Raw genomic sequence first — 25,197 nt, 5'->3', positions numbered from 1 at the left:
AGAGAATTCCACAAGTGGATTATGCATTGTGTGAAAAAGTACTTCTGTTGGTCCTAGATTTCCTGGCAATCAATTTCATGGGATGACCCCTGGTTCTTGTGTTATGGGAGAGGGAGAAGAATTTCTCTCTATCCACTTTCTCCACACCATGCATGACTTTATAGACCTCTATCATGTCTCCCCGCAGTCCCCAAAACGTCTTTTGCCGAAGTGGTTCCGACTTGAAAAATAGTGAAGGTCTCTGCTCTAAGACGTACCACTAAATCCATTGTGGAAATGCAACCTTCTATTAACACTTTTTCTTCTTTCCCTGCTATGGATGGTCAGCTACCTCACTTACTAAGCACTTTACACCGTGAGTTAAAGAGACCAAGCTCTCTGCTTGAGGATGGAGTACTACAAATAAGCATAAAAACTGCAGCTGCTCCATCCAGTTGACTCTCACCCTCTGCCGCTGAAGCCAGTGCACGGCAAGCTATTGCAGAATCAATGAACACAGCATATGGCAGAGAGAGAAGACCACCTTCAGCAACTGTGGAGAGTTCCAGCAGAGATGCTCTGTATGGGAAACAGGGTGTTACTATACAAGTCTGTCCCCATTTTCATCTGCCAAACGTTGGAAGGGATGCAGTTCCCAGAGTTCCCTGGGGAGAGAAAGTGCTATTAAACCCACCACTGCAGTGCAGAGCTGCACAATGATGTGATGTTTGATGTGCTGCTGGTTTACCACATCAGGACTGATACTAAAAACAAAAGTAAGCAATCACCAGACTACACGCCATACATAATTGAGCACGTTTGTGTGTTTTATCCATGGAAGAACGTTTCTGTATAATCTTGTTCAAAGCCATCTTATTCATTCATTCATTCATTCATTCATTCAATTTATATACCACCCTTCCAAAAATGGTCTTCCGTATCTAGCTAAGAGGATGCACGCACATTCCTTGTTGGGGCGGATAGCTGTTCTTGGAGTAGAAGCATGGATGGTTCTTTTTGCTAAGTAGGGTCTGCCTTGGTTTGCATTTGGAACATAGGAACATAGAAAACTGCCATATACTGAGTCAGACTATTGGTCTATCATGCTCAGTATTGTCTTCACAAACTGGTAGCGGCTTCTCCAAGGTTGGCGGCAGGAATCTCTCTCAACCCTATCTTGGAGATGCCAGGGAGGGAACTTGGAACCTTCTGCTCTTCCCAGAGTGGCTCCATCGCCTAAGGGGAATATCTTACAGTGTTCACATAAGGTCTCCCATTCAAATGCAACCAGGGTGGACCCTGCTTAGCAAAGGGGACAAGTCATGCTTGCTACCACAAGACCAGCTCTGGAAGGGGGACTACATTTGGATGGGAGACTACACGTGAACACTGTAAGATATTCCCCTCAGGGGATGGGGCCACAGCTCAATGGAAGAGCATCTGCCCTGAGCCATTTTTGGAAGGGCGGTATAGAAATCGAATTCATCATCATCATCATCATCATCATCATCATCATCATCCGAAGGCACCTCAAGGCATCACTCCCAGGCAGCTCCAGGTAAGGCTGGGAGAGACTCCTGCCTAGAAGCTTGGAGAGCCACTGCCAGTCAGTGTAGACAACATTGAATTAGATCCGGCCTGCTTGACTTCAGCCCTCCTGCCGATGTTGGCCTACAACTCCCATAATCTCTGGCTATCGGCCACTGTGGCTGGGGATTATGGGAGCTGTAGTCCAAAAATGGCTGGGGGGGCCCAAGTTATGTTGGAGAGTGGCAGGGGGGCAGGGAGGCAGCATGTGGACACTGGCAGTCCACGGGCACTCTCTCTCTCTCTCACACACACACACACACACCACCATCTCTACAGTGAAAATTTATATTTAGCCAGAAAAGAATCATTAAACACCTTTTTCAAGACAGGAGATGAAAGTCAGATAGCAGCTCACACAAAGAGCTGGTCTTGTGGTAGCAAGCATGACATGTCCCCTTAACGAAGCAGGATCCGCCCAGAAATACCCACTGTCCTACGGTGATCATGCTGGGTCTTTGAGCTCCCAGGAGCTGGCGGCCATGTTTACCATAGAGTTGTGCAGAAAGCTGGACCAGGCAGAGTGTTGCTGCTGCAGTACTGAGGGCTGGTTCTCTGCTGCTCGCACAATGCATTGTGGAACAGCTGGAGGCTCCAGCTCCCAATTTAAGCTGTGCAGAATGTCACTGCAGTGTTTGTCTGGGTCTGCAAGCTGCAGAGCCAAAAGGAGGCTCTGTTCATCTGGGAGCAGGAGGGTGGGATCCTGCCTTCCCTTCAACCCAGCCACATTTGGTCATGAGAATAACCTCACAATCATGCAAACCAGGACAGAATGCCTCCTCCCCTGATGCTGATAATTGTGTGAACAGGCCTACAGTGTGAATTAATCTCTAATACTCTTTGGTAACCATTTTGGTTACAACTGAACCACTGAAAATCTGATACATACTGATGGGGATATGAAGTCCTCCTTGAGTTCAAGAGGGCCTACTCCCAAGTAAGCATGCACAGGGTTGCAGCCAAAGTTCTAGAGAGAAGATGCCATAAACACTGGGGATTTGGCAGCATTTCCTAAAATATTTACAGAAGCCACTTTTTGGAAAAAGGGCTTTCCTGTTTATTGCTTTAGAAGAACTATACAGACTGAATGAGCAATAATGGCCTTTTTGTAACAAAAAAATAATGGCTATAAATCTAAGGCCACTTTTAGTTTTCATAAAAGGGGAAATGAGTACAAGAAAGAGGCGAGATGGGTTGTGAAATTGGCATGAGAGACATGGAAATCCTCCCCATAATCCTATTTACATGTCTAGTAGGATGTTATTGCTATTTCTGGACGTCTTGTATATAGAACACATGCAACACACAGCATGCAAATACACAGGCCTTTCCTTAGAGGAGGCTGATATGGCTTTTCCTCTTACTACACTGGCCATGATCCAGCCAAAATTAAGCAAATTCAAAACCTCATTGATTTCAGAGCATTTATGTAGTCCACTAAAACTCTCATTTATGGGAAATTAGGCAAGTTACAATTAGGGGAACTGGGGAACTCTAATCCCCCAGTTCTCCTAACTGTAAGAGCTGTTTGTTTGTTTATGTGATTTGATTTGATTTGATTTTTATACCTCCCTTCCAAAATGGCTCAGGTGAAACAATCTGCCTCATGAAGGGCCGGCCTTTTCACCTGCCTAGGTCTAGGCAGACCTAGACAATCAGAGAAATCTGGCTGACCACTGCTGGAAATAGCATATTGGGCTAGATTATTTGGGTGATGGCTGATCAGACCTGCTCAACTTTGCCCCCCGCCAGCTGTTTTTGGACTACAACTCCCATAGCCCCCTGCCACAGTGGACAATAGCCCCCCGCCAGCTTTTTTTGGACTATAACTCCCATAGCCCCCTGCCACAGTGGACAATAGCCAGGGATTGTGGGAGTTGTAGGCCAACATCTGCAGGAGGGCCAAAGTTGAGCAGCCCTGGTCTACATTCAAGATGATAGACTAGATTCTTTGGATCGAGCAGGAGAGTTTTTATATTATGTTCTCATCCAGTTCAATCCTAAGACTTTTGAGCACATGCACGACTTTCAGCATTTGTGAAACCCACTCAGGTTGATTAGAAGCATTGCATCTTACACAGCAAGACTCTGCAGTCTCCTTGAACAATGAAGATAAATTCAGGGGCTGCAACTTATATAGATCTTGCTGTGGGCACAAAATGCTTTTAATGTCTGTTGGGAGGAAAAATGAATAAATAGGTACGTTGGAGCATAGGAAACTGCCTTATACTGAGTATAAGCTGCCATATACTGAGTCAGACCATTGGTCCATCTAACTCAGTATTGTCTACACAGACTGGCAGCGGCTTCTCCAAGGTTATAGGCAGGAGTCTCTCTCAGACCTATCTTGGAGATACCAGGGAGCGAACTTGAAACCTTCTGCATGCAAACAGGCAGATGCTCTTCCCCTGAGCTATGACCACATCCCCGAAGGAGAATATCTTCCAGTGCTCACATGTAGTCTCCCATTCAAATGCAAACCAGGGTGGATCCTGCTTAGCAAAAGGAACAATTGATGCTTGCTCCCACAAGACCAGCAATCCTCAATCCACAAGAGACACAAACTTGAATGCATCCCCGGCCTCTCTTTTGACTTGTTGCAAAGGATGCAAGCATTTTTCTCTCTCTCTTTAAATCGGAAAAGATCTGCATAAAAACCCACAATAGACATTCTGCCTACATTTTCAAACATCAAAATCTGAATTATGCAGAGGTTAGGCAGCCTGGTGGGGAAGTCCGCTGGCCTTTCATGTCTTATTATGCTGTTAATTAGCTAATGTTTGTAAAGCACTTTGAAGATGAAAGGGAGCCATATAAGTTCCGAGTATTATTATCTCTGGAGACCTGGGTTCAACGGAGAGGTGCCTAATTACACATGCAATAAATTAGATTTAATGAATCATGGAATCTTGCTTTCTGGGTTGTGTTCAGGCTTTGCTCCTTCTTCCAGTCGGCACGATACATGGAAATAATTCTTCCTGTGCACAGAGCCACAGATGGGAATGACTGGAGTGGGAAGCAGAATGGCTGTTCCTATAAAGAGGCTGATTTGAAGGGATGGGAGTCGTCCCATTGTAATTCCAAAGGTGGGCTGCCGACCAGAGAACACGGTCTATATGCAGAAGCCAGCGGTGTGTGTGGATTAGCTGTACCGGACGTGTAAAGGCTTTCACAGAAGGGAGAATTGATAGAATGCAACAAGGGCTGAGCTCATACATGTGGCATGGAGTGCATGCAAAGCCTTCCACACAGTGTCTGATACGCTGCGCCGTGTGCCTTTTAACAAAATGTGTGTGCAGACTGGCAAGGGCGATCATGCACAAGCGCATGGCATTGTGCAAGCAGAATGGCTTAATGCAGAGCCACTGGACATCATGGCCATCCATTGCACCATTCTGCTTGTGCAATTTTTGCATTTGCTCGGGGAAAACAGCCAATAGACACTTGATAATTTTGTGCCAGTTAAGATAAGATAGAACAATAGAGCACAAATCATCATCAAATTATAAAACAGTAAAATCATAAAACCTAGGGAGCAAGAGGCTGTTACTTCGAATTCCTGCCATTGCGCTTCCCAGACTGTGCCTAGCAAATATATATTCGTAGTCATTTATATCAGATCCTACACGCTGCCATGCAGAACCTGGCAGTGTTAAACTTGAAAGCCTGGTCTTCGTCTGACAGCAACATCCAAGTGTAGGCTTGGCTTGTACAACCAGGTTACTTGAGGAGTAGTGGAAATAGTCCCTGGCATCTCCAAGATAGGGCTGAGAGAGATTCCTGCCTGCAACCTGGGAGAAGCTGCTGCCAGTCTGTGAAGACAATACTGAGCTAGATAGACCAAGGGTCTGACTCAGTATATGGCAGCCTCCTATGTTCCTAGAAACTCCTGCATGCAACCTTGGAGAAGCCGCTGCCAGTCTGCACAGAAAATACTGATCTAGAAGGACCAAGGGTCTGACTTGCTATAAGGCAGCTTCCTATGTTTCTCATTCAGCATGGAAAGGGTTCCTTGAAAATGGCTGCTTTCGGAACTCAATGGCTGCCTGAAGCACAAGCTACGTGCCCACAATTCAATCTGAAATGGTGTCCATTAGCAAGGTGTGAGCTGCATCACATCTTTACCCACCAAGGGCACACTTTACATCTTGGAGCTGTGCACAGACTCTCACCCAAGAGAAAAAGGCTATTTTCGGATGGCTGTAACCTGCCAGTTTCACAGCGGAGTGTCTGGATACACCGTCTGCAAGAAGCTGAAAAGCAGAAGAAGGATTTTCGACATCCCAAGTCAGGGCATGAACTCCGCGCATGAGAGGATCATTCGTTCCATTCTGGTTTCACTTTCGGGGTGGAGATTTACTATTGTTTTGCATTCCTCACTTCCTCTTGCAGCAGCAAGTTCTAGGAGGGCAGACCATACCCTCCAACTGTTCACAGATAAAAATAGGGACATGCTTGCGACACCACTATATGCTCTGGTCTCTTTCCTCCAACAATCTCAGAGAAAGCGACATAGTTTCCACCCTCCCCATTTTAATTCGCAACAATCCTGTAAAGTAGGTTAGTCGTGGGGCAGAGAGGCAATTCACATTATCATTATCTGGGTAGGACAAGTGAAGTTAATGATATGCAGATATATGTAAATAAACATGTTAAAAAGATAAATGTTGTAGTCCAGCAATAGCTGCAGAGTCTTGGTTTGTTTGTTTGTTTGTTTGTTTGTTTGTTCAATTTCTATACCGCCCTTCCAAAAAAGGTTAGTCACTCTTGCTATAAAATCTGCCCCTACGGTCCCTATTTATCAGCAAGCATCACTGGTACCCACTCCGTCTCCCTGGTAACCTCCATATTTTCCCTGGGGTGTAGGGGCTCTTGTTAAATTTTGTTTAAGAGATGTAAAGATAAAGTGTGCCATCGAGTTAGCATCGACTCCTGGTGCCCACAGAACCCTGTGATTGTCTTTGGTAGAATACAGGAAGGGTTTACCATTGCCTCCTCCTGCGCAGTATGAGATGATGCCTTTCAGCATCTTCCTCTATCGCTGCTGTCCGATATAGGTGTTTCCTATAGTCTGGGAAATATACCAGCAGGGATTCGAACCGGGAACCCCTGGCTTGCTAGTCAAATAATTTCCCCACTGAGCCATTAGGAGATATGTGTGTGCGTGTATGTATATATATATATATATAATTTCAGAACACTTACATCCCTCTTTTCTCAGACCAGAACCAAAGCAGCAACCAACGTATCAGTAAAAACAAAAATTAGAATGAACCCGCCCCCCGCAAAAAAAAAAAATCAATAAAAATGAAAATGGGAAAGAATGCAAAAATTCAGCAACAAAACCAACAAAAATAAACACTGTCCCAAATGCTCAAAGACAGCAAATACCATGATAACAGCTGTGGGCTATAAAATTAACCAGCCATAGAATTTTAGAGTCGGAGGGGATCTTGGAGGTCTTCTAGAGTCAATATGGTGTAGTGGTTAGAGAGTGTTGGACTTAGGACCAGGAAGACCCAAATTGAAATCCCCATTCAGCCATAAAACTCACGGGGTGACTCTAGGCCAATTGCTTATCTTTCAGCCTAACCTACCTCACAGGGTTGTTGTGAGGATAAACAGAACCACGTATGTTTGGGGCTCCTCAGAAGAAAAAACGGGATATAAATGTAAAAATAAATAGTCCAGCACCTTCTAAGTGTCAGGCCGTTTTATAGTAAATCCCTCTGAAACAGGTCTTCACTTGGCATTTGGAGGAAGAGCATGTAGGGGGAGTCTATCAGATGTCCATAGGAACATAGGAAGCTGCCGTGTACTGAGTCAGACCACTGGTCTATCAAGCTCACTATTGTCTTCACAAACTGGCAGCAGCTTCTCCAAGGTTGCAGGCAGGAATCTCTCTCAGCCCTATCTTGGAGATGCTGCCAGGGAGGGAACTTGGAACGTCCTGCTCTTCCCAGCTCCATCCCCTAAGGGGGAATATCTTACAGTGCTCACACTTCTAGTCTCCCTTTCATATGCAACCAGAACAGACCCTGCTTAGCTAAGGGGACAAGTCATGCTTGCTACCACCAAGACCAGCTCTCCTCTAGGAAGGGAGGTCCATGACAGTTCCAGGTTCGAATCCAGAAGAAAGTCGATTTGGCAAGCATCCCTAGTAGTTAAAGATTTGCCCTTGGGACAAAATTACGATTCTGCAGTTCCCATGCCCACTTTCCACACGCATCTGGTCACGAGCTCAGGTACACCAGCCACCGCACTGTGACAAGAGGACAGACTCCTCCTTCCTCTCCAACCAGCGCTTCTAACTGTCTGACAGTCTTTTGACCCTGCTTGTAAAAAGCATGCCGTCGCAGGCCATTGGGATAAAACCTTTCCATGGTAAACAAATAAACTAAATAAAAGCGAGTTGAGAAGTTTGCAGCACCATTAAAACATTTAACCATAGCCTGGAGGGAAAGTAGATGTTATATCTACAGTTACTGTTTATTAGAGTGCCTGGAAAAAAAGAAGAAGAAACCTGTTCCAGACCCACGAGCAAAGGCCTTCACTTCCCCACGCCCCCTGTTCAGCTTTTGAAGGACTGGGCACCCTTTCTTAACAGTGAAGCTGCACACGCAGATTTGTGATTGTGCATCATCAAGGGAAGATAGAACCAGTGACCACCTCAGAAGTAAAACTCAGTTCTGTCCATCCTGGGAGCTCCTCTATAGGGGTGAGCAGCAGTTAGTGAGATCTGTTGGTGGATAACAGGTCAGCAAGGGATTCCTAGTTGCTTAACAATAGCAACCAATTGAGCTTTAATTGTCCTAAATTAGACTTTAGGGAGGAGTGGGAGATCCTCACTAAATTCAGCTTTTACAATCCCTCCTCCCCTGTCGCAACTCAGATGGAGATTTGTGCTTATACAAACAGTCACCCCAGTGTTTGGATGATCATAAGGGATGGGCATTGACCCCTGAGCCATCCTTTTGGATCCGTCTCTTCCCTGAGCCACACAAGTTCAGATATCCCATGTTCGAACTGGACCCCCAAAAGGGGGTGCCGGTCTGAGTTCAAAGTGGACCACTCCCAGTTCTAAGAACCGATTCGAGGGATGGTTCAAGGAGATTTGTTAGGGGAAAACCAGCCCGTAACCAACCATTCAGGAGGCTAGCAGGGGGCTTGGAGGAGCCCACGCCATCCCTGCTGCCATCTCTAATGTCTCCACCACGGCCTATGCTAAAGATATGGAGGCCCCTTTCTTGGCCCCCCTGATTGGCTTAGGATAGGGATCACGGAATGCCCCCTTACTACTTGTAAAGTGGAATCTTCAATTAATCCCCTTTACAAGTATCCCCGAACCAGCCCACAAACCAGTTCAGCCCAGTTTAATGGCTGAACCGGACCGGACCTGGTTCAGCTGTACCTGGATCTGGATCAGGCCAAGTCAGTTCAAATCTGATCTGGATCGAAACCAAACTGGCCAAACCAGTTCCATACAGACCCCTCATTAGATGCAGGGTTACTCAGATTTGGACTACCAGGGCTTAGTGGGGTTTGCTCAGGTTCACGTGAGCATGCAAGCCTAGGTTAGAGGTGGCTAACCCAGGTTCAGATGCTTGTGTGAAGAGGATTATGGTCCCCCATCCAAATGCAAATGAAGGTGGACCCTGCTTAGCAAAGGGGACAATTCATGCTTGCTTCCACAAGAGCAGCTCTCCTCCCCTGACATAGCAGGAGAGCTCAGTCTCTCAACCACTACAATATGTAAGGCTGCCTCTGTACAAAGTTCAGAAACTTCAGTTAGTCCAAAATGCGGCAGCCAGATTAATCTTTGAGGTATCCCAGAGAGACCACATTAGGCCTGTTCTTAAACAGTTGCATTGGCAGCCAATGAGGCTATTCTCACGATGTGGGGGGAACCAGGCTAAAGGAGCCCAGTTTCCCCCCATCGTGAGAACCACCAGGCGATCCCGGTGCTTCTCTAATGGCTAGCCCGCCAAAGAAGCTCTCCCCTCAACCCAGTTTAGCAGAGTGAGCACTAACCTGGGTGTTCTGGTCATGTGCCGCAGTGGCACATGAGGAGACCCCCACTGGGAGGCTGAAACAACCTCCCCAGGAAGCCCCGCATACTCACGCAAGGCATCCTGTGGCTTCCAGGGGGCACACGCCCCCCGAACCCCCCAGTCTCCACCAGCTCTGTGATGGAGCCGGCAGTCGTGTGGGCAGCTGATCCAGCCACCCAGGATTTGGAGGCTCCTCATCTGTGGGGAGAGCGGGCTAAGTCCACTCTCCCCGCAGACCCTCCGGATGCTCTTCTCACTGATCGTGAGAAGAGCTTCAACAAGTTTCTTGGCAAAGTGCTGGTCATTACCTTTGAAGCCCTGAAGGGCTTAGGTCCAGGTTACCCGAAAGAGCGCCTTTCTCTACAGGATCCCCACCACTCACTGAGATCATTAGGAGGGGTCTGTCTTGGAGTGCCACTGGTTCAACTGGTGGCCTGGGATCGGGCCTTCTCAGATGTCTCCTCTGGGTTGTGAGATGCAGTCTCCATGGATATAACAGGATTATCTTCCTTGGAGCCTTTCAGGACAGCCTTAAAGACCCATCTTTTCCGCCTGGCTTTTATTGATATCTAGTTTTGGTTTTAATTTTAATCTGGTTTAAATGGGTTTTTTAATTGTTTTATTCTGTGTGTTTTTATTTTAAGGTAAACTGACCCGAGGCACTTTAGAAAGGGTGGTATATAAATTGAAAGAAAGAAAGAAAGAAAGAAAGAAAGAAAGAAAGAAAGAAAGAAAGAAAGAAAGAAAGAAAGAAAGAAAGAAAGAGAAATAATATACCTACCTTTCTCTGTCCGGGAGAAATTAGCCCCAAAATTCATTCCCAGGCACACATTTTAAGGCCTATTGCAAGGGGAATATTCTGATTGTAGGTCATAGATATTTTTCGCTGCAGTGACTTGGTAGTGTCACACTCGGGTTTGGCAAATGAGAACCTTGTCTTCTTTCAAGTCATTTTTACCTGCCGAGATTTGCATATACATATGATATCTGTTATACTAATTATATCTATTTTCACAGGTATAGGCAGACATACCCCTGAGCTGTGGCACCCATTAACCGATCAGCCAAGGCTGCACAGCTGTGTTTTGATCAGTGGGAAAGGTTTCCTGGCACCCGAGGACTGAAATCACCTTGCCGGGGATGACAACTACATCCTAGCTTCTTGAGAGCGAAAATCAAGGGTTTCGGTGAGGAAGAAATCAGAGCAACGACCACAAAGAATTAAGAAGAGAAATAACCTTTAATCGTGACAACTGTGTAGACTCAATCACAGGCAGGTCTATGTCTAACGATGCCTTCAACATCTGGTTTCCTGGGCGGACATCAGGCCTGCTCACACAACCCTAAACAGGGTGGGAGGAGTGGCCAAGGAACTTCGGAACATAGGAAGCTGCCTTCTACTGAGTAAGACCATTGGTCGATTGGCAGCGGCTTCTCCAAGGATGCAGGCAGGAGTCTCTCTCAGCCCTATCTTGGAGATGCTGCCAGTGGGGGAACTTGGAACCTTCTGCCCACAGTCATGCAGCTGCTCTTCCCTGAGTAGCCCCATCCCCGAAGGAGAATATCTTACAGGACTCACACACATCGTCTCCCATGCAAATACAAACCAACTTGGAGATGCCAGAGAGATAGGAGAGCTGTGCACACTCCTGATTGGCGATGGTGTGTTTGCAAAGCTTAAGGTAGTCATCAGGTGGGGGTCAGGAGTAGAGTAGGAGGGGCATGGCCAACCCACATTCTGTCCCCAGCATTTTATCAAGGGTGGAGGCAAAGCCGTCCTCCATGGCTCGCGACTCCCACATGATCACTCTCCCCTCCTCCTACCAAGGGCAGAGCCACCATTGAGCGAATGGTTCAAAGAACCCAGGCCGCCAATTAAAAGGTCTGCTGGAGCCCCCTTTGCATGTGACATCACGTGAAAAGGGGGCGTGACCTGGGCTTAGGATAGGCCAAGCAAGCTTCCCCCGCCACCTCTCATTTCAGGCAGTGTTTGCTGCCTGACAGCATTTATCTCCCTTCCTCTCCCTTGCTGGAGGGAGAAGAAGGGAAATAAACACTGTCAGGCAGCAAACACTGCCTGAAATGAGAGGGGGAAAGTTTGCTTGGGGCTTTCCGGAGCCCAAGCCATGCCCCTGTGTGTGTGATGTCATGCTTACAGGGGGGCCACCAGGCAGGGCGGAACACAGGCAGTCATTTGGCTGGCTCCATTACTGCCTCCTATCTTGATCTTTGCAAACATACAGCCACAGCTTGGGAATGTGCACAGCTTCCCTACGGTGGCTGGGAGCTCCTCCAACACTGTGAACAGTCCTATAAAACAGCCCTATAAAACAAGGATGTGCAGATTCAAGTTGGAGGTTTAGTGTTGTTTTCGGCAGCCTCAAATCCACTACCAGGAACAATGTGCAAAATAGTGTCTTCCTATGTTTCTATGATTTACCTTCTTCCTCTTCCCACACCCTCCCCCTTCTGCTCTCCCACACCTCTTACAAAGAGATAATTTGGACATTATGCTGTATGAGTGGACAGATGACTGTATACTCGCACATGTATTTGTGTGAATGACTGTACCTGTGTTCATTTTAAAAGTGAACCTGGGTACAGGCCCTTCGAATGCATGGTACGGAAAGGAAGTGGAATGCTGTGCCTCTGTTCAACATAACATGTGAATGACTGCACCTGTGTGCAGCTCTGTACCTGTGTACAGTGTACACTCGTTGTACGAGTGTTGAATATAATGTGTGAATGGACCTACTGGTGTCAATGCAAATCAGTCCTCATCTTTTCTCCTTTTCATTTTCATATTTGGTTGCTTTCATTTCGAGTTACCAGGTTGATCTGGAATTTTATTTTACTTTTTAACATTCTGAATCCTGATAAAGACACTGTTCCTCAAAAAAGAGGTTTGTGGTGTTGTTGTTGTTTTTTTAAAAAACTATTACCATTAAGGAAAGTAAACTTATGAGATCACCCAGCTCTTAACTTATGAGATCACTTATTAGATCTGTGTGTGTGTGTGTGTGTGTGTGTGTGTGTGTGTGTGTGTGTGTGTGTGTGACAATGCCTGGATCAATTTGGATCAAATTTGATACAGTTGTAGGGACACATAGGGACACCTCAATGTTATATTTGTCATGATGTCATCTCTTCCAGTGTCAAGAAGGCGGATGCATGGACATCTGAGACGCAAGTGGGCTAACTTGTGAAGATGGTAATTATCAATTCAGATTATATTGAGAGGAAAGTAGGCAGATTAGTTCTTACCAGGACTTCCTCATACTCATAGATTCCTCATAGCTGCGTATATATTGGATTTAACTCTCTCAGACCAGGCAATGAGGCTGATCATCCCTTTGTCACATTTTCACTTAACCTTTTGCCTCAACTCTGGCTAAGCATCCTATCGCATTTCACCCCAAGGGACCTTCACCCCTCCTTCCTTTGAGTTCCTTCCTCTCTTTCTCCAACTTCTTCTGCTCCATTTTCATTTGCCTTCCCAGTTCCATGAAAGGAGCTATAGATTTTTTTTTAATTCCTCTACTTAAAAACTCCTGCAATCATAACTGATTTTAGGTCATCACACAGTGTTGTAAGTTTCCCTGGAATTCAGAGGTAAGCAGAGTCTTTCCAGTCCATTGATGGTTGAATGTTTTATGTAGTCACTGTGAATTTAAACCAGTTTCAAACTGTAAATGACTTGTGAGAAACCCTAAACACCTATATTGGGCAGCAGTGATATACAGTAGGAAGATGCTGAAAGGCATCATCTCATACTGTATGGGAGATGGCAATGGCAAACCCCTCCTGTATTCTACCAAATAAAACCACATGGCTCTGTGGTCGCCAGGAGTCAATACCAACTCGACGGCACAACTTTACTTTACCTTTGCTAACTAGGAAAAGAGACACTTTTTAAAGTGGTGGATCTCATGTTTAGTAGGGAGATAGCAACTGGAATTCAGTTCAGCATAGTATCCCTCCCAGTAGGTGTTCCATAGAGCTGTGCACAAAATGAATGTTTTTATTCATTTCAAATTTGAATTGAATTCCTAAAATTTGTTTTGAATTCGAATCAAATTTGAACCTATTCCAAAAATTCAATTTGAATTTAAATCAAATTTGAATTGATTTGACCCTGTTTTGGTGCCTTTCTTAACCAATCAGGGGGCCTGAGTGGTTTTTAAAAGGTGTCAAATGGCTCTCGAACAGAATTTGAATCAAATTTTCAAAATTTGATTCAAATTTGTATTGAATTACCCTTTTAAAGGGTGATTTGATTCAAATTCAAATCACTTGAATCACCCAGATTCGAGTCAAATCAATTCAACCTAATTCAAATTGATTGAATTTGTAATTGAAATCAAATCCAAATTGATTTCCACATTCCTAGTGTTACAGTATTCTCAGCAGTAGTGCATTTGCCTTGCATACAGAAGATCCCAGGTTCAATCCCTGGCATCTCCCGTTAAGACTGGAAAAGACTCTTGTCTTAAACCTTGGAGAGCTGCTGCCAATGCAGGCAATGCTGAGCTAGATGAACCAAAGGTCAGACTCAGTTTAAGGCAGCTTCCTATGTTCTCATTCCTTTTACGATGTCAACAACAACAGGAACAACAACAACAAATAAATGAATAAATAAATAATAGCTAACATACAGAGCAAGGGTAGACCAGTGCAGCACGAGAGTATCCTAAAAGAACTTCAAAACTAGTCACATTGGTTCAGCAGGAAAGTGGCCATTTTCGACACCCTCACTTTCCCCAAGAATTCCTCTGGGAATTCACCGGGAAATATGTCCTTGAGGGACATATTTCACCGGGAAATATGTCCTTGAGGGCTGTGTTGCCCTTGGGTGGCACAAAGAGCTTCCTGGGGAAGGGGAGAGCATGAAAAATCACCACTATGCTGCTGAACACTGGTACATCTGGGAAATTCTCTTAAGGTGAGCTCCGTCTTTGCTTCATCTGTCAGCTGATAATAATAAAGACATTGGCAGCTCCAAATACAGAGCTTCTACAACCCATCTAGTTGTGAAACCACAGCTACCCATAAACCCTTCACATCCCCCACCTTTCTTCTTCTTCTTCTTCTTCTTCTTCTTCTTCTTCTTCTTCTTCTTCAACTTGGCCAGTCAGCAGGGGCCTCATCCTGTAAGATTACATCTCTTACATCTCTTCTGGAAGGGAGATTGCCTCCTTGGAAAACTCATTTGGCATTTGACTAGTTAAATTCCGTGTCCAAAGTTACCTCTCCCAGACAAAGAACAACTGGCAACCAATGTATAACTTTTCCCATTTGTTTTCAATCTTTTTGACAAGTGCATGGATTTCCCCAAGCTCTTTTGGCAGAAGTGAGAATATAAATCCCCCCCCCCCTGAATATGATGGATTAGAGTGGGTGTTCATTTTCACCTTGGCGTGACACTTCAGGACAAAAGCGTCAGCTTCTCTGCAGGTGAGCCTCTCCAGCCCTCAAGATGCTCTAGTAATCATTGCATGGGCCCTTTTGGTTATCAGCTTCCATTTCATTGGCAAGAGGACTCAGAAATGGTATCTCACACTGCACTTAATAGGAAGAGAGCTGGTCTTCCGGTAGAGAGCAGTAATTATCTCTTTTGCTAAGCAGGGTTTGCCCTGGTATGCATTTGGAAGGGAGATTATATATGAACACTGTAAGATATCCCACTGAGGGGGACAGGGCCTAATTGCTCAGTGGCAGAGATTCCTCTTGCATGCAGAAGGTCCCAGGTTCAGCCCCTGGTTTCCAGGGAGGGCTGGGATAGACTTCTGCCTCAAACCTTGTCAAGCTGCTGCCAGTCATAGGAACATAGGAAACTGCCATATACTGAGTCAGACCATTGGTCCATCTAGCTCAGTATTGTCTTCACAGACTGGCAGCGGCTTCTCCAAGGTTGCAGGCAGGAATCTCTCTCAGCCCTATCTTGGAGAAGCCAGGGAGGGAACTTGGAACCTAGATGCTCTTCCCAGAGCGGCTCCATCCCCTGAGGGGAATATCTTGCAGTGCTCACACATCAAGTCTCCCATTCATATGCAACCAGGGCAGACCCTTCTTAGCTAAGGGGACAAGTCATGCTTGCTACCACAAGACCAGCTCTCCTCTCCAAGTCAGTGTTGACAATACTGAACGAGATGGACCAAGGGTCTGACTCAGTATATGGCAGCTTTCTATGTCCTTATGATGCGCCACATTTTGTATCTGACAGACAACACAGTTTCTTAAAAAGCTGGTTCACTTTGAATTTCACTGGCAAATTTCTTTCACTTGGAATGACACTTGGCGTGAAATTTCAGTGCTGACTCTATGGCCATGCTCTTAGGAGGAAGAGTGGAATATAAGTGTAAAGGTAGGTAGGTAGGTAGATTTGGATGCATGCCCTTTTAAAATTAGTGGACTGACTTTACACCCTTTCTACCCACTACCTACCAGGAACTCTGCAACCATTCCTGCATTGCCCTTAGAGAAAGAAAACTTTGGAAAGGAAAAAAGTTTCCCATTTTAAAAGATGGCTGTTTTATGTTAGAGCCATTGTGCAGCCTTTCCCTCTCCTTGGTTATAAACCCTGATGTCGCATCATAAAGATGTCCATCTAATGCAGAGGGAAAGAAACAGATTAATTGATCTTCGCTATATATTCGCATAAGCAACTTCCATCTGCCATTTCTTCTTTTTCTTTTCATTTTCTGTTTATTTCTGTTGTCGGGAGATTCCATCCCCACCACCACCACCCGCCCTTCACCCTGTCTACTAAATCTTCATTGCAGGATGCAAATGAAAATGACCCAAATATGTATTATTTATGAACAGTGATGCTCTCCCGTTAGGCACTGGATTGATTGTGTCAGGGAAGCTATAACAGAAGTGCCAGAAGTCAATGGAAAATAAAAAGAGCATCGAAGGAAGGGGGGAAGGGGGGGGGAGGAAACTTTCCTGCAAGGTGGGGGGGGGGGGAAATGGAATACAAGTGATACCCTTTACAGAAAGAACATTACCGACACTTTGAAATGTATCTTTATCACAGCTAAGATGTGTGATTTACAGCTGTCCCTGGTGCTGACGATCAGGAATATCCATGCACAAACACATCCGTTTTGAATGATGGTGAGACAAGATGTTGCCTCTCCCACCCACCCACCCTGCTCATCCTTTCTCCCCTCCTTTTCCTTTTTCAGTTTTCGCCTTTGGCTCCAGGGAGGCATAGGAAGCAGTCGATCCATAGGACGTCTTGACTGAAGTAGCCTGCAGCCCTTCCATTTCTCAGAATGGACACCAGCGCAAGTCATCAATAGCCGTGAGAGAGGCTGTCTCCGACAGAAATTAAGACTCTTCCTTCTGCATAGCTGTCTGGTGGCTACTGATAAATATCTCCCAGGCCCACATTGGATTGCAGCAAAGAAAGAGATTCGAGAGTGCAGGGGGGTCCCTGTGCCCCTTCCTTCTGGTTGTCTTATTTGGTCCTGCTTATTCATATATTTATTGGGAGATTTACGTTCTCCCTGTGCAGGGAGCACAAAACAAGCCCTTAGGAACATAAGAGGAGCCAGGGGCATAATTATCATCAGGCAAGGGGAGACAGTTGTCTGGGGGCCCACTGCCTTGGGCCCCCCCCCAGAGGCAAGTCACATGACTGACTCCCCCAGCCGCGCACCCGCCCGGGCTTCCTTCAGTTGTATTCATCCTCCGAAACTGATGTGAGTGTTAAGACCTGGAGCTACCAGAACAGCATGTCTTTCTCTAGTACCATTACATGACTTGCATCGTCCACAATTTACAAAACCTTTTTAAAAAATAAGTTAGGATGGTGTTCTATTGTGGCACATAGGTATATGTGTATGTGTATGTGTACATGTATGTGTGTGTAGATAGATAGATAGATAGATAGATAGATAGATAGATAGACACACATACACACACACACACACACACACACACACAACTATGCTTTTTGTTACCACAACTCAGCCTCGTTTAAGATTTCTTTACTTCATGAGCTGAGCTTCGGTGGTGGGGTGTGGCATTTTAAAATCTTGTCTCTGGGCCCACTCCAACCTTGCTACACTCCTGAAAGGAGCTTTGCTGGATCAGGCCTCAGGCCCATCTAGTCCAGCACCATGTTTCCCACAGTGGCCCACCAGATGCCTTGGGGAAGCCCACAGGCAAGAAGTGTGGGCATGCCCTCTCTCCTGCTGCTGCTCCCCTGCAACTGGTATTCGGAGGCATCCTGCCTCTGAACTTGAAGGTAGCCGTTAGACATCAGGATTAATCGCTCCTGATAGCCTTGCCCTCTATTCATTTGTCTAAGCCTTGCTTAAAGCCATCACAACTAGTGGCTGTCACCACATCCCGTGGAAGAGAATTCCATAGATCAGTGGTTCCCAACCTGGGGCCCTCTAGACACTGATGAACTACAACTCCCATCATCCCCAGCCACAATCAATTGAAGCTGGGGAGGATAGGGGTTGTAGTTCAGTGACATCTGGAAGACCACAGGTTGGGAACTCCTGCCATAGACTATACTGAGGTCATTCACACAATCAAAAATTTGTATTGCTGTTCTATGTAGCCTGTTTTAGTGTGTGTGTTTCCTGTTATTTGTGACAAACTAGGCTTGTAACCCACATTAAGCCTAGATTCAAATGATTGTGTGAACGAGACTAGTTTGTCATAAATAACAGTTAAAACACTTAAAACAGGCTATGTTGGTAACCCACATTAAAACTAGATTCAGATGATTGTGTGAACAGGCCTGCTATTTTTTATTATTGTTAATTTTTGCTGCATGTGGCTGTGTTTGTGCTGTTTTAATGATTTTTATATTGTGCTCTTGAGTAATGTTTGAATAATTCCACCTCACATTTTATAAATTAAGCACCATGACACTTTGTTAAGAAGTAGAACATTAACTAATTTAATTGAATCTTAACATTTGCGAATAAGTTTTGTAATCCTGGTACATCTAGATTTCCAGCCAAACTCACATTTTGAGGTTCTGGATATTCAAGAAAAAAATAACAAACCTATGCAATAAGTTAAAGACTTCTGGCAATAATAAAGACTTCTTGGCATCTGGCAGTTCAAGATTTATAGATAAAGATATCTAGTAAGAGCTGTGCCAGAACATAAGCAGGCAAAGATTGGTAATATCGGCTCTGGGTTATTACCCATGGTCTTTTCAAATACATGTTGGATTTCATTTCTGCAGAAGAGGAAACATTAACAAAATAGTTTATTAGTCTGTAAGTGATTCAAAGCTGGAGACAGAGAAATGTATTGGATTACATATTTTCTACACAAACACCAGTAATTAATTTAAATTATTTTCCTAAATCAAAATAAGTGGAGCTTTCGGCAACCTTTGAAGTTTAAGAAGTGTTTAGAAGTTCCATAAAGCATTGGTTTTAGACACCCACCCCAGTCTGAGGATCGCTAAAGGAAAAGACTATTAAAAATATTTTGTAGAAGAAACATAATTTATGAAATGCTGGGATCAAAACAGAAAATACAGACTTTTTTGCAGGGGGAGTCCATTTTAAAAACATATACCTTTCCATCTTTAACAACCACAAGCCAAAAGAAAAAAGGAAGATTCTAAAAGGGAAACACATTGTGTATATTTTCCTCAGAGAAATGTATGTGTCTGTTAGTTTTAAGATCTGAGAAACCAGTATTTCTACCAAAATGGTCATCACAAATCCAGGGGACACATGAAAATAAAATTGTTGACCTGGGCAATTTTAGAAGTTTTATTTATTGCATTTATATATAGATTGAACTGATATGAAATTGCCCAAGCAAAATAGAGACTAAGTGATCTGTTGAGCACAGACTGTATGCAAAAGACCAGTGTTCAAATCAAAAGGATGGAATTGGCCACCATCAAGATGTGGATGATGTCAACTAGTTTAGAATGCTTTAAAAGGGGATTACAGAAATGGATGGAAGAGAGGTCTATCACTGACGGTTAGTTATGGTAACCGCATGGAACCTCCATGTTCACTGTGGGAAACAGAAGGCTGGATTAATAGACTTCTGGTTGAGCCACCAGGGTTTGTATTCCGTTCTAATCCCTGCTCAGTTATGGGGTCACTTTTGAATGAGTTCCTCAGTGCAGCCTACCTCACAGGGTAGTTGTGAGGCCAACAACGCAGCTCCTGATCTCCTTGGAAGAAGGGCAAGTTAAAAATAAACCAGCGCCAAGATAAATATCCAAAGTGTTCCGTACTTTGCCCATTTCAAGGAAAAAACAATTCCAACTTTTCTTTTATCCTGGCTTATTTATACACCCAAGCAACTGAATATTTTTTTCTGATATCTGAAATTCACAGCATGCCTTGCTGCTAAATTGCCACCTTAATGCCTTCCCCCACCATTGAAAATGCATATTACATCAAAGTGACAGACACACGGCACAGAGAAGTGTCTGTCAACAAGGAAGATTTCACTGGGAAGTTTGCAAAGTGTAACCCATTTAAAGCAACTTTCTACAAGCCGGGCTTGAGAGCAGTGCCCTAGAATTCCACGGTAGCAATAGATTAAACATATTTGACAGATTTACAGAAATGCACTGTTTTTCCCCTGTGCTTCAAATCTAGGAAGCTGCTCATTTAAGGGGGAAAGGTTGTCAACTATTGGAGTGGTAGAACGCAAGGACATTTAGTCCATTTCAGATCCAAAGTCAAGAGACTTAGGCCTTCCCAGAAAACTCTTAATTGAAAGCAGGATTGCCAACTGATCAGAAAAGCCTACCTTAGCCTTTCTTGTGCCTTTAATTTTGCAATTTTGAGTTGCAAAATTAAGGTTGCCAACTCTGATTGATTCTACCACTTGGGATTCCCCTACCCCCCACCTCCGCCTCATTTCCCCCAATATTTTTCACAATATCAAGACAGAGTTCAGAAAACCAGAAAACCAGAGTTCAGAAAACCCAGAAAACGATGCCACCTTTGACCAAAGTGTCAAATAACTACGACACTTTTCTCCTTTACACAGTGGTGCAAAAAAGGCACCTTAGCCCGATTGTTGAAGACCGTGTGAATAGCCTCACTGTCAGCGTCAGCCTCAGAAATCAACCTTTAAACCCGCAAATTCAAAAAAGTTCAGGGTGTGTCCAGTTAGTATATCCGAGCAGGGTGCTGTTTTTCGGTTCCAAACCCTACAAGGATTTCTTTCCAGACGTTGTGGGAGTCCTTAATGCTGCTTTCTCATGTTTCATAAGCAGCCACTAACTTTCAGATAATGGCAGGGTATGATTTTTTAAAATAAATATGCTTTTAAAAAATTCTTGACTCCCCCCACCCCCACTCCGAGATGGAAAATTAAAAGGAGACCATGAAGGAACTCAGAAGACCTCCAGGGCTGTTAATAAGTCCTTTCAGAAGCCTAATTCTTTCCAGATACAAATTGTGCAATTATTTGGAATGTTTAAATAAGCTAAGCCTTTTACAAATGATATGCCATCATTTACAGTTGCGTTAATGCAAAATGATTTATATGTTGCCAACAACAGAGCACAACAGCAAAGACCACATAACTTCATACACGCAAAGGATTATTGGGAGGCCCAGATAATTGAATATCTCTTAGCCAATTACATGTTTAGCTTTTAACGGATTCATCGTTCAGTGAGCGGTGCAGTTACGTCCTGCAACACCTGGATCAAGTTGCTTTGATGGGAAGGGCGGGGAATTGAAAGTTAGTGACAGTTATGCTTCAGAATAAACACTTGGAGTTTAAAAAGAAAATGCAAAGCTGGAACCATCCGTGGCCCCCTTCAGTTTGCAGATTTAAATGCTGGATTCTGAGACAATTGAGAGTCACATGCTAGGGCTCTGTTCTTCAAATCGGCCATGATTTTATACATGTTGGTGGTGCATTGCATTTTACTGTTCTAGTGTGGATATATTTTCTAATTTGTTTAATGGATTGGTTCTGTTTTAAATATTTGAATTTAATTTTTGTACCGTTTTCATTGTTTCATGGACATGTACTTTCTTTTTAATCCATTGCAGGCTGCCTTGGGATTGTTTTTAATGAGAGGCGGGTATATTTAAATTTCAGCAACAGGTAGTAAAATCTCACAATAAAATGAATACATAAATTAATAAATAATACTCAGGGGAAAAAGTAGTCCCACTGAGATTAAAAGGAGAAGTCAAAGTTTTCTTCACTTATTTATTTATTATATTTTTATACCACCCAATCTAAGTAGCTCTAGGCAGTTTCCAATAGGCGGTTTAACCTGCCCTTTTATTTTCTTGGGTCCCTCAATACCTGGAGCTAGTCCTGCCCAGAAGCAGACTGCGAAGGCAACAGCTATCCTCCACTGCTTGACTTCTAGCAACTGGTATTCAGAAGCATGCTGCCCCTCCAGCTGGAGGCTCTGTTCAGCTATCGTGGTTCTTATCTGGTCCTCCTCCATGCATTTGTCTAATCCTTTTAAAAATGCTTTCAAACTAGAAGCCATCATAGTCTCTTGTGGCAGTGAGTTCCACAGGTTGACAATGGGTTTTATGTTTTCTCTTCCTTTTCCCCCTGTCCCAAATCAGTTGCCAATCCATAACATCAGGTGACCCTGATGTCTAGTGGTATGAAAGAAGAGCTCTCTCAAGAAATATCTGAATGCAACATGATGCATCTCTTCACCGTAACCTAGACAAGAAAAGCATGAAGTTTGACCCTCGAATACAAGAAGTAAATTTTACTCAAACAAAAGTCTTTTAAAAAACAAAACAAAACACCCTCCTGTTTTGCCACAAATAGTACAAAAACTGTCATACTGCAAATGCTTTTCACCTCTAATATTATGCAAATGGACTGTATATACTTGCAAGCGAATTCACGCCATCTTCAGTGCAACTTTTGAAAAAGAAAACATGTTAAAGAAATGAGTCAGGTTCGTTTTATTAGCTGCAGATGTGGGGATTAAACCAAACGGCACCCACCCACCCACCCCGGCCGTGCCACTGGATGCGCTTGTAATACTTTCATATTCACTGTATCTCGAATGAAGGTGTTGAAAGCTTAAATCAAGCGTTTCGCACTTTTCTTACTGGCGGAGTTTAAACCATATGTCCTGGTCAAGCAAGATCTGAGAACCACCGACTGACAGCCAGACATACCCTGTGCTAATGCAGCAAAGGGGCGCATGTGGAAGACGGTCAGGTGGCTGAGCAGGGTTGTTCAGTCCCTTTCACTCTCTGTCTGCTCGCACAAATGTGTCCTCGTGCAAAAGTGACAGTGGATTGTTTCGTATCATCCTCTACAACGCATATGGACTGAGAAAGAGGTTTCCCAGCAGGAGACGGGTCACAAGTTGTCACACCGGTGGGAGGCTAGACTGGATTCTGGAATGCAATCTCCCACCTTAGCACACTATAGGAACACAGGAAGCTGCTGCCTGCTGAGTCAGAGTATGGGTCCATCTCGCTCACTATTGTCTACTCTGACTAGCAGCAGCTCTCCATGGTTTCGGGCCGAAGTATTTCCTAGTCCTACTTGGAGATGCTGCCAGAGATTGAACCTGGGATCAATCTCATAATATACTGGGAAGATACTGGAGCTGCATTTTAGAAGATTCCCCTCTTTGCCTCCCCAAAATGGGGGTGACCAGAGCAGCTAACAAAGACACTCACACAATATAATAGAATGATATATAATCAAATGATTGCTTGTAAACTGTCCAGGGTTACTAGACAGGGTTACTAAGTTGGTCTAAGCGCCCAACTTAGTGGAATGAACTAGCACAGCATAGGAGCGCAGGAGGAAGCTGCTGTCTGCTGAGTCAGACTATTGGTCCATCTAGCTCAGTATTGTCGACCCTGACTGGCAGCAGTTTTCCACAGTGTCGGGCAGAAATCTTCCGCAGTCCTACCTGGAGATGCTGCCAGGGGATTGAACCTGGGACCTTCTGCATGCAAAGAAGAAGTGATGGCCCCATACCCGTCCCTGCACAAGTGCAACACATTTGCAGTGGTGTATTGTTAGTCTGGATGTCAGCCACAGAATGAAAACCAGATGTCCCTCTTAAATGGATCCTCAAAAAATAGTGCACCTTGAATGGTTTAAACCACAGCCCCATATCACTATTTATTCATCTCTCTTCTTTTCTCCTTGAAAAAGAGCTTGGGGGGGGGAATTAATACTTTGTGCTCTTTTGGATGTATACTATTTATTTCTTTTTAAAAAACAAAACAAAACAAAACAAAACAAAACAAAACATGGGCACACGCCTGCCAAACCTCAGCACATTTGCATCTCATTGCTTCCAATGGAAGACTAAAGTATACATCTAAGGCCGAAATCCTATTCACACTTACATGGGGATAAATCCCAGTGAATATAATGGGACTTACTTGCGAGTAAACATGCATAGGACTGCACTGCATTTCTCTCCAGCACGTATTTCCATTAATGAGATTTGAGGCTGCAATCCTAAACATGCTTTTTCCCAAGAAGTGAGTTCCATTGAACTCATTGGGACTTATGTCTGAGTAAAGAGGCTTAGGGTCTTGCTGTATATATTGCTTAAAATTGGTTGGATGGTGACTTGAATCCCAGCTGAGTAGACGCATTTAGGGTTTTGCTGCACCCTTGTTTAACTTTGGCTGGACCTTGCTTCTGAGTGAGCTTGCTTAGGATCTTGCTACACACTTGCTTAACTTTGACTGGGGTGGTGCCCCAGATCCCAGTTAGGATCTAAATGCACTGCTAGTTAGGATGGTGTGTGCAGTTATGAAGTTTTCCTCCTAATGGGGAAAAGCAAGCCGTCTGTGGGGACTCACAGCTAACAGCCACCTCATAAACTGCTATCGAGGGTTTTTTTTCCTCATAGCTGTTTTCATGATGGTCTAGGTTTGCATTGTGCTTTTTAAATATTTTTTTTTTTAAAAAAAACCCTCCTAAGTTTTCTTTTGGGGATGTAATGCAGCCTATGAAACCTTGTATGTGCCTTTCATCTGGAGTTTTATTTCCAGCTTGGTTTTTTTAAAAAAAATCAAATCAGAGAAAGAGATGTCATTTCATGTTCTAACTCCTCTGCTCCTCCTGAAGGTCTGTTGTGGCTTTGATGTACAAATTAAATTGAGCTGGAAGGAGATCCCTGAAAGCTCAGAAAGGCCTGGGAGACAGAGAGGATTCGGGTTTGGCAGTAGTCACAGGTCTCTGCAGATTCCTTGAGAAAGATAAGTAATACTGCATCAGGGATTGCAAGGCAAGATGACTTCTAATCTAATGAAGCAGCTAATGTTCAAACTGATGGGTGTGAGCTATTCTTAAAAAGTTAATAAAACAGAAGAAGGTGTTCCCCTTCTGGGCTGTTGTACACAACGTGAATTTGAGGATTCTCTAAGCCAGCGGTTCGGAGGCTTTCGTCCTTCTGGGAATCCTATCGGCAGTCCCTTTAATTGCTAGGGTACCTTTGCATGGCAGCCAAGGAGGTTTAATTTGCACATTACAGAGGATTCTGGGACATCTTGTGTGATACTGAGCATGCTCAGTTCACACATGCCTGCTGGAATTTACCACCACCCTGTGTAAACTGCGGGTGAGCACTAGAATGCACCTT

This window comes from Hemicordylus capensis, chromosome 9 (genome assembly GCF_027244095.1).
Source record: "Hemicordylus capensis ecotype Gifberg chromosome 9, rHemCap1.1.pri, whole genome shotgun sequence".
In the NCBI taxonomy this organism is placed as follows: Eukaryota; Metazoa; Chordata; class Lepidosauria; order Squamata; family Cordylidae; genus Hemicordylus; species Hemicordylus capensis.
This window is presented reverse-complemented; position numbering follows the sequence as displayed.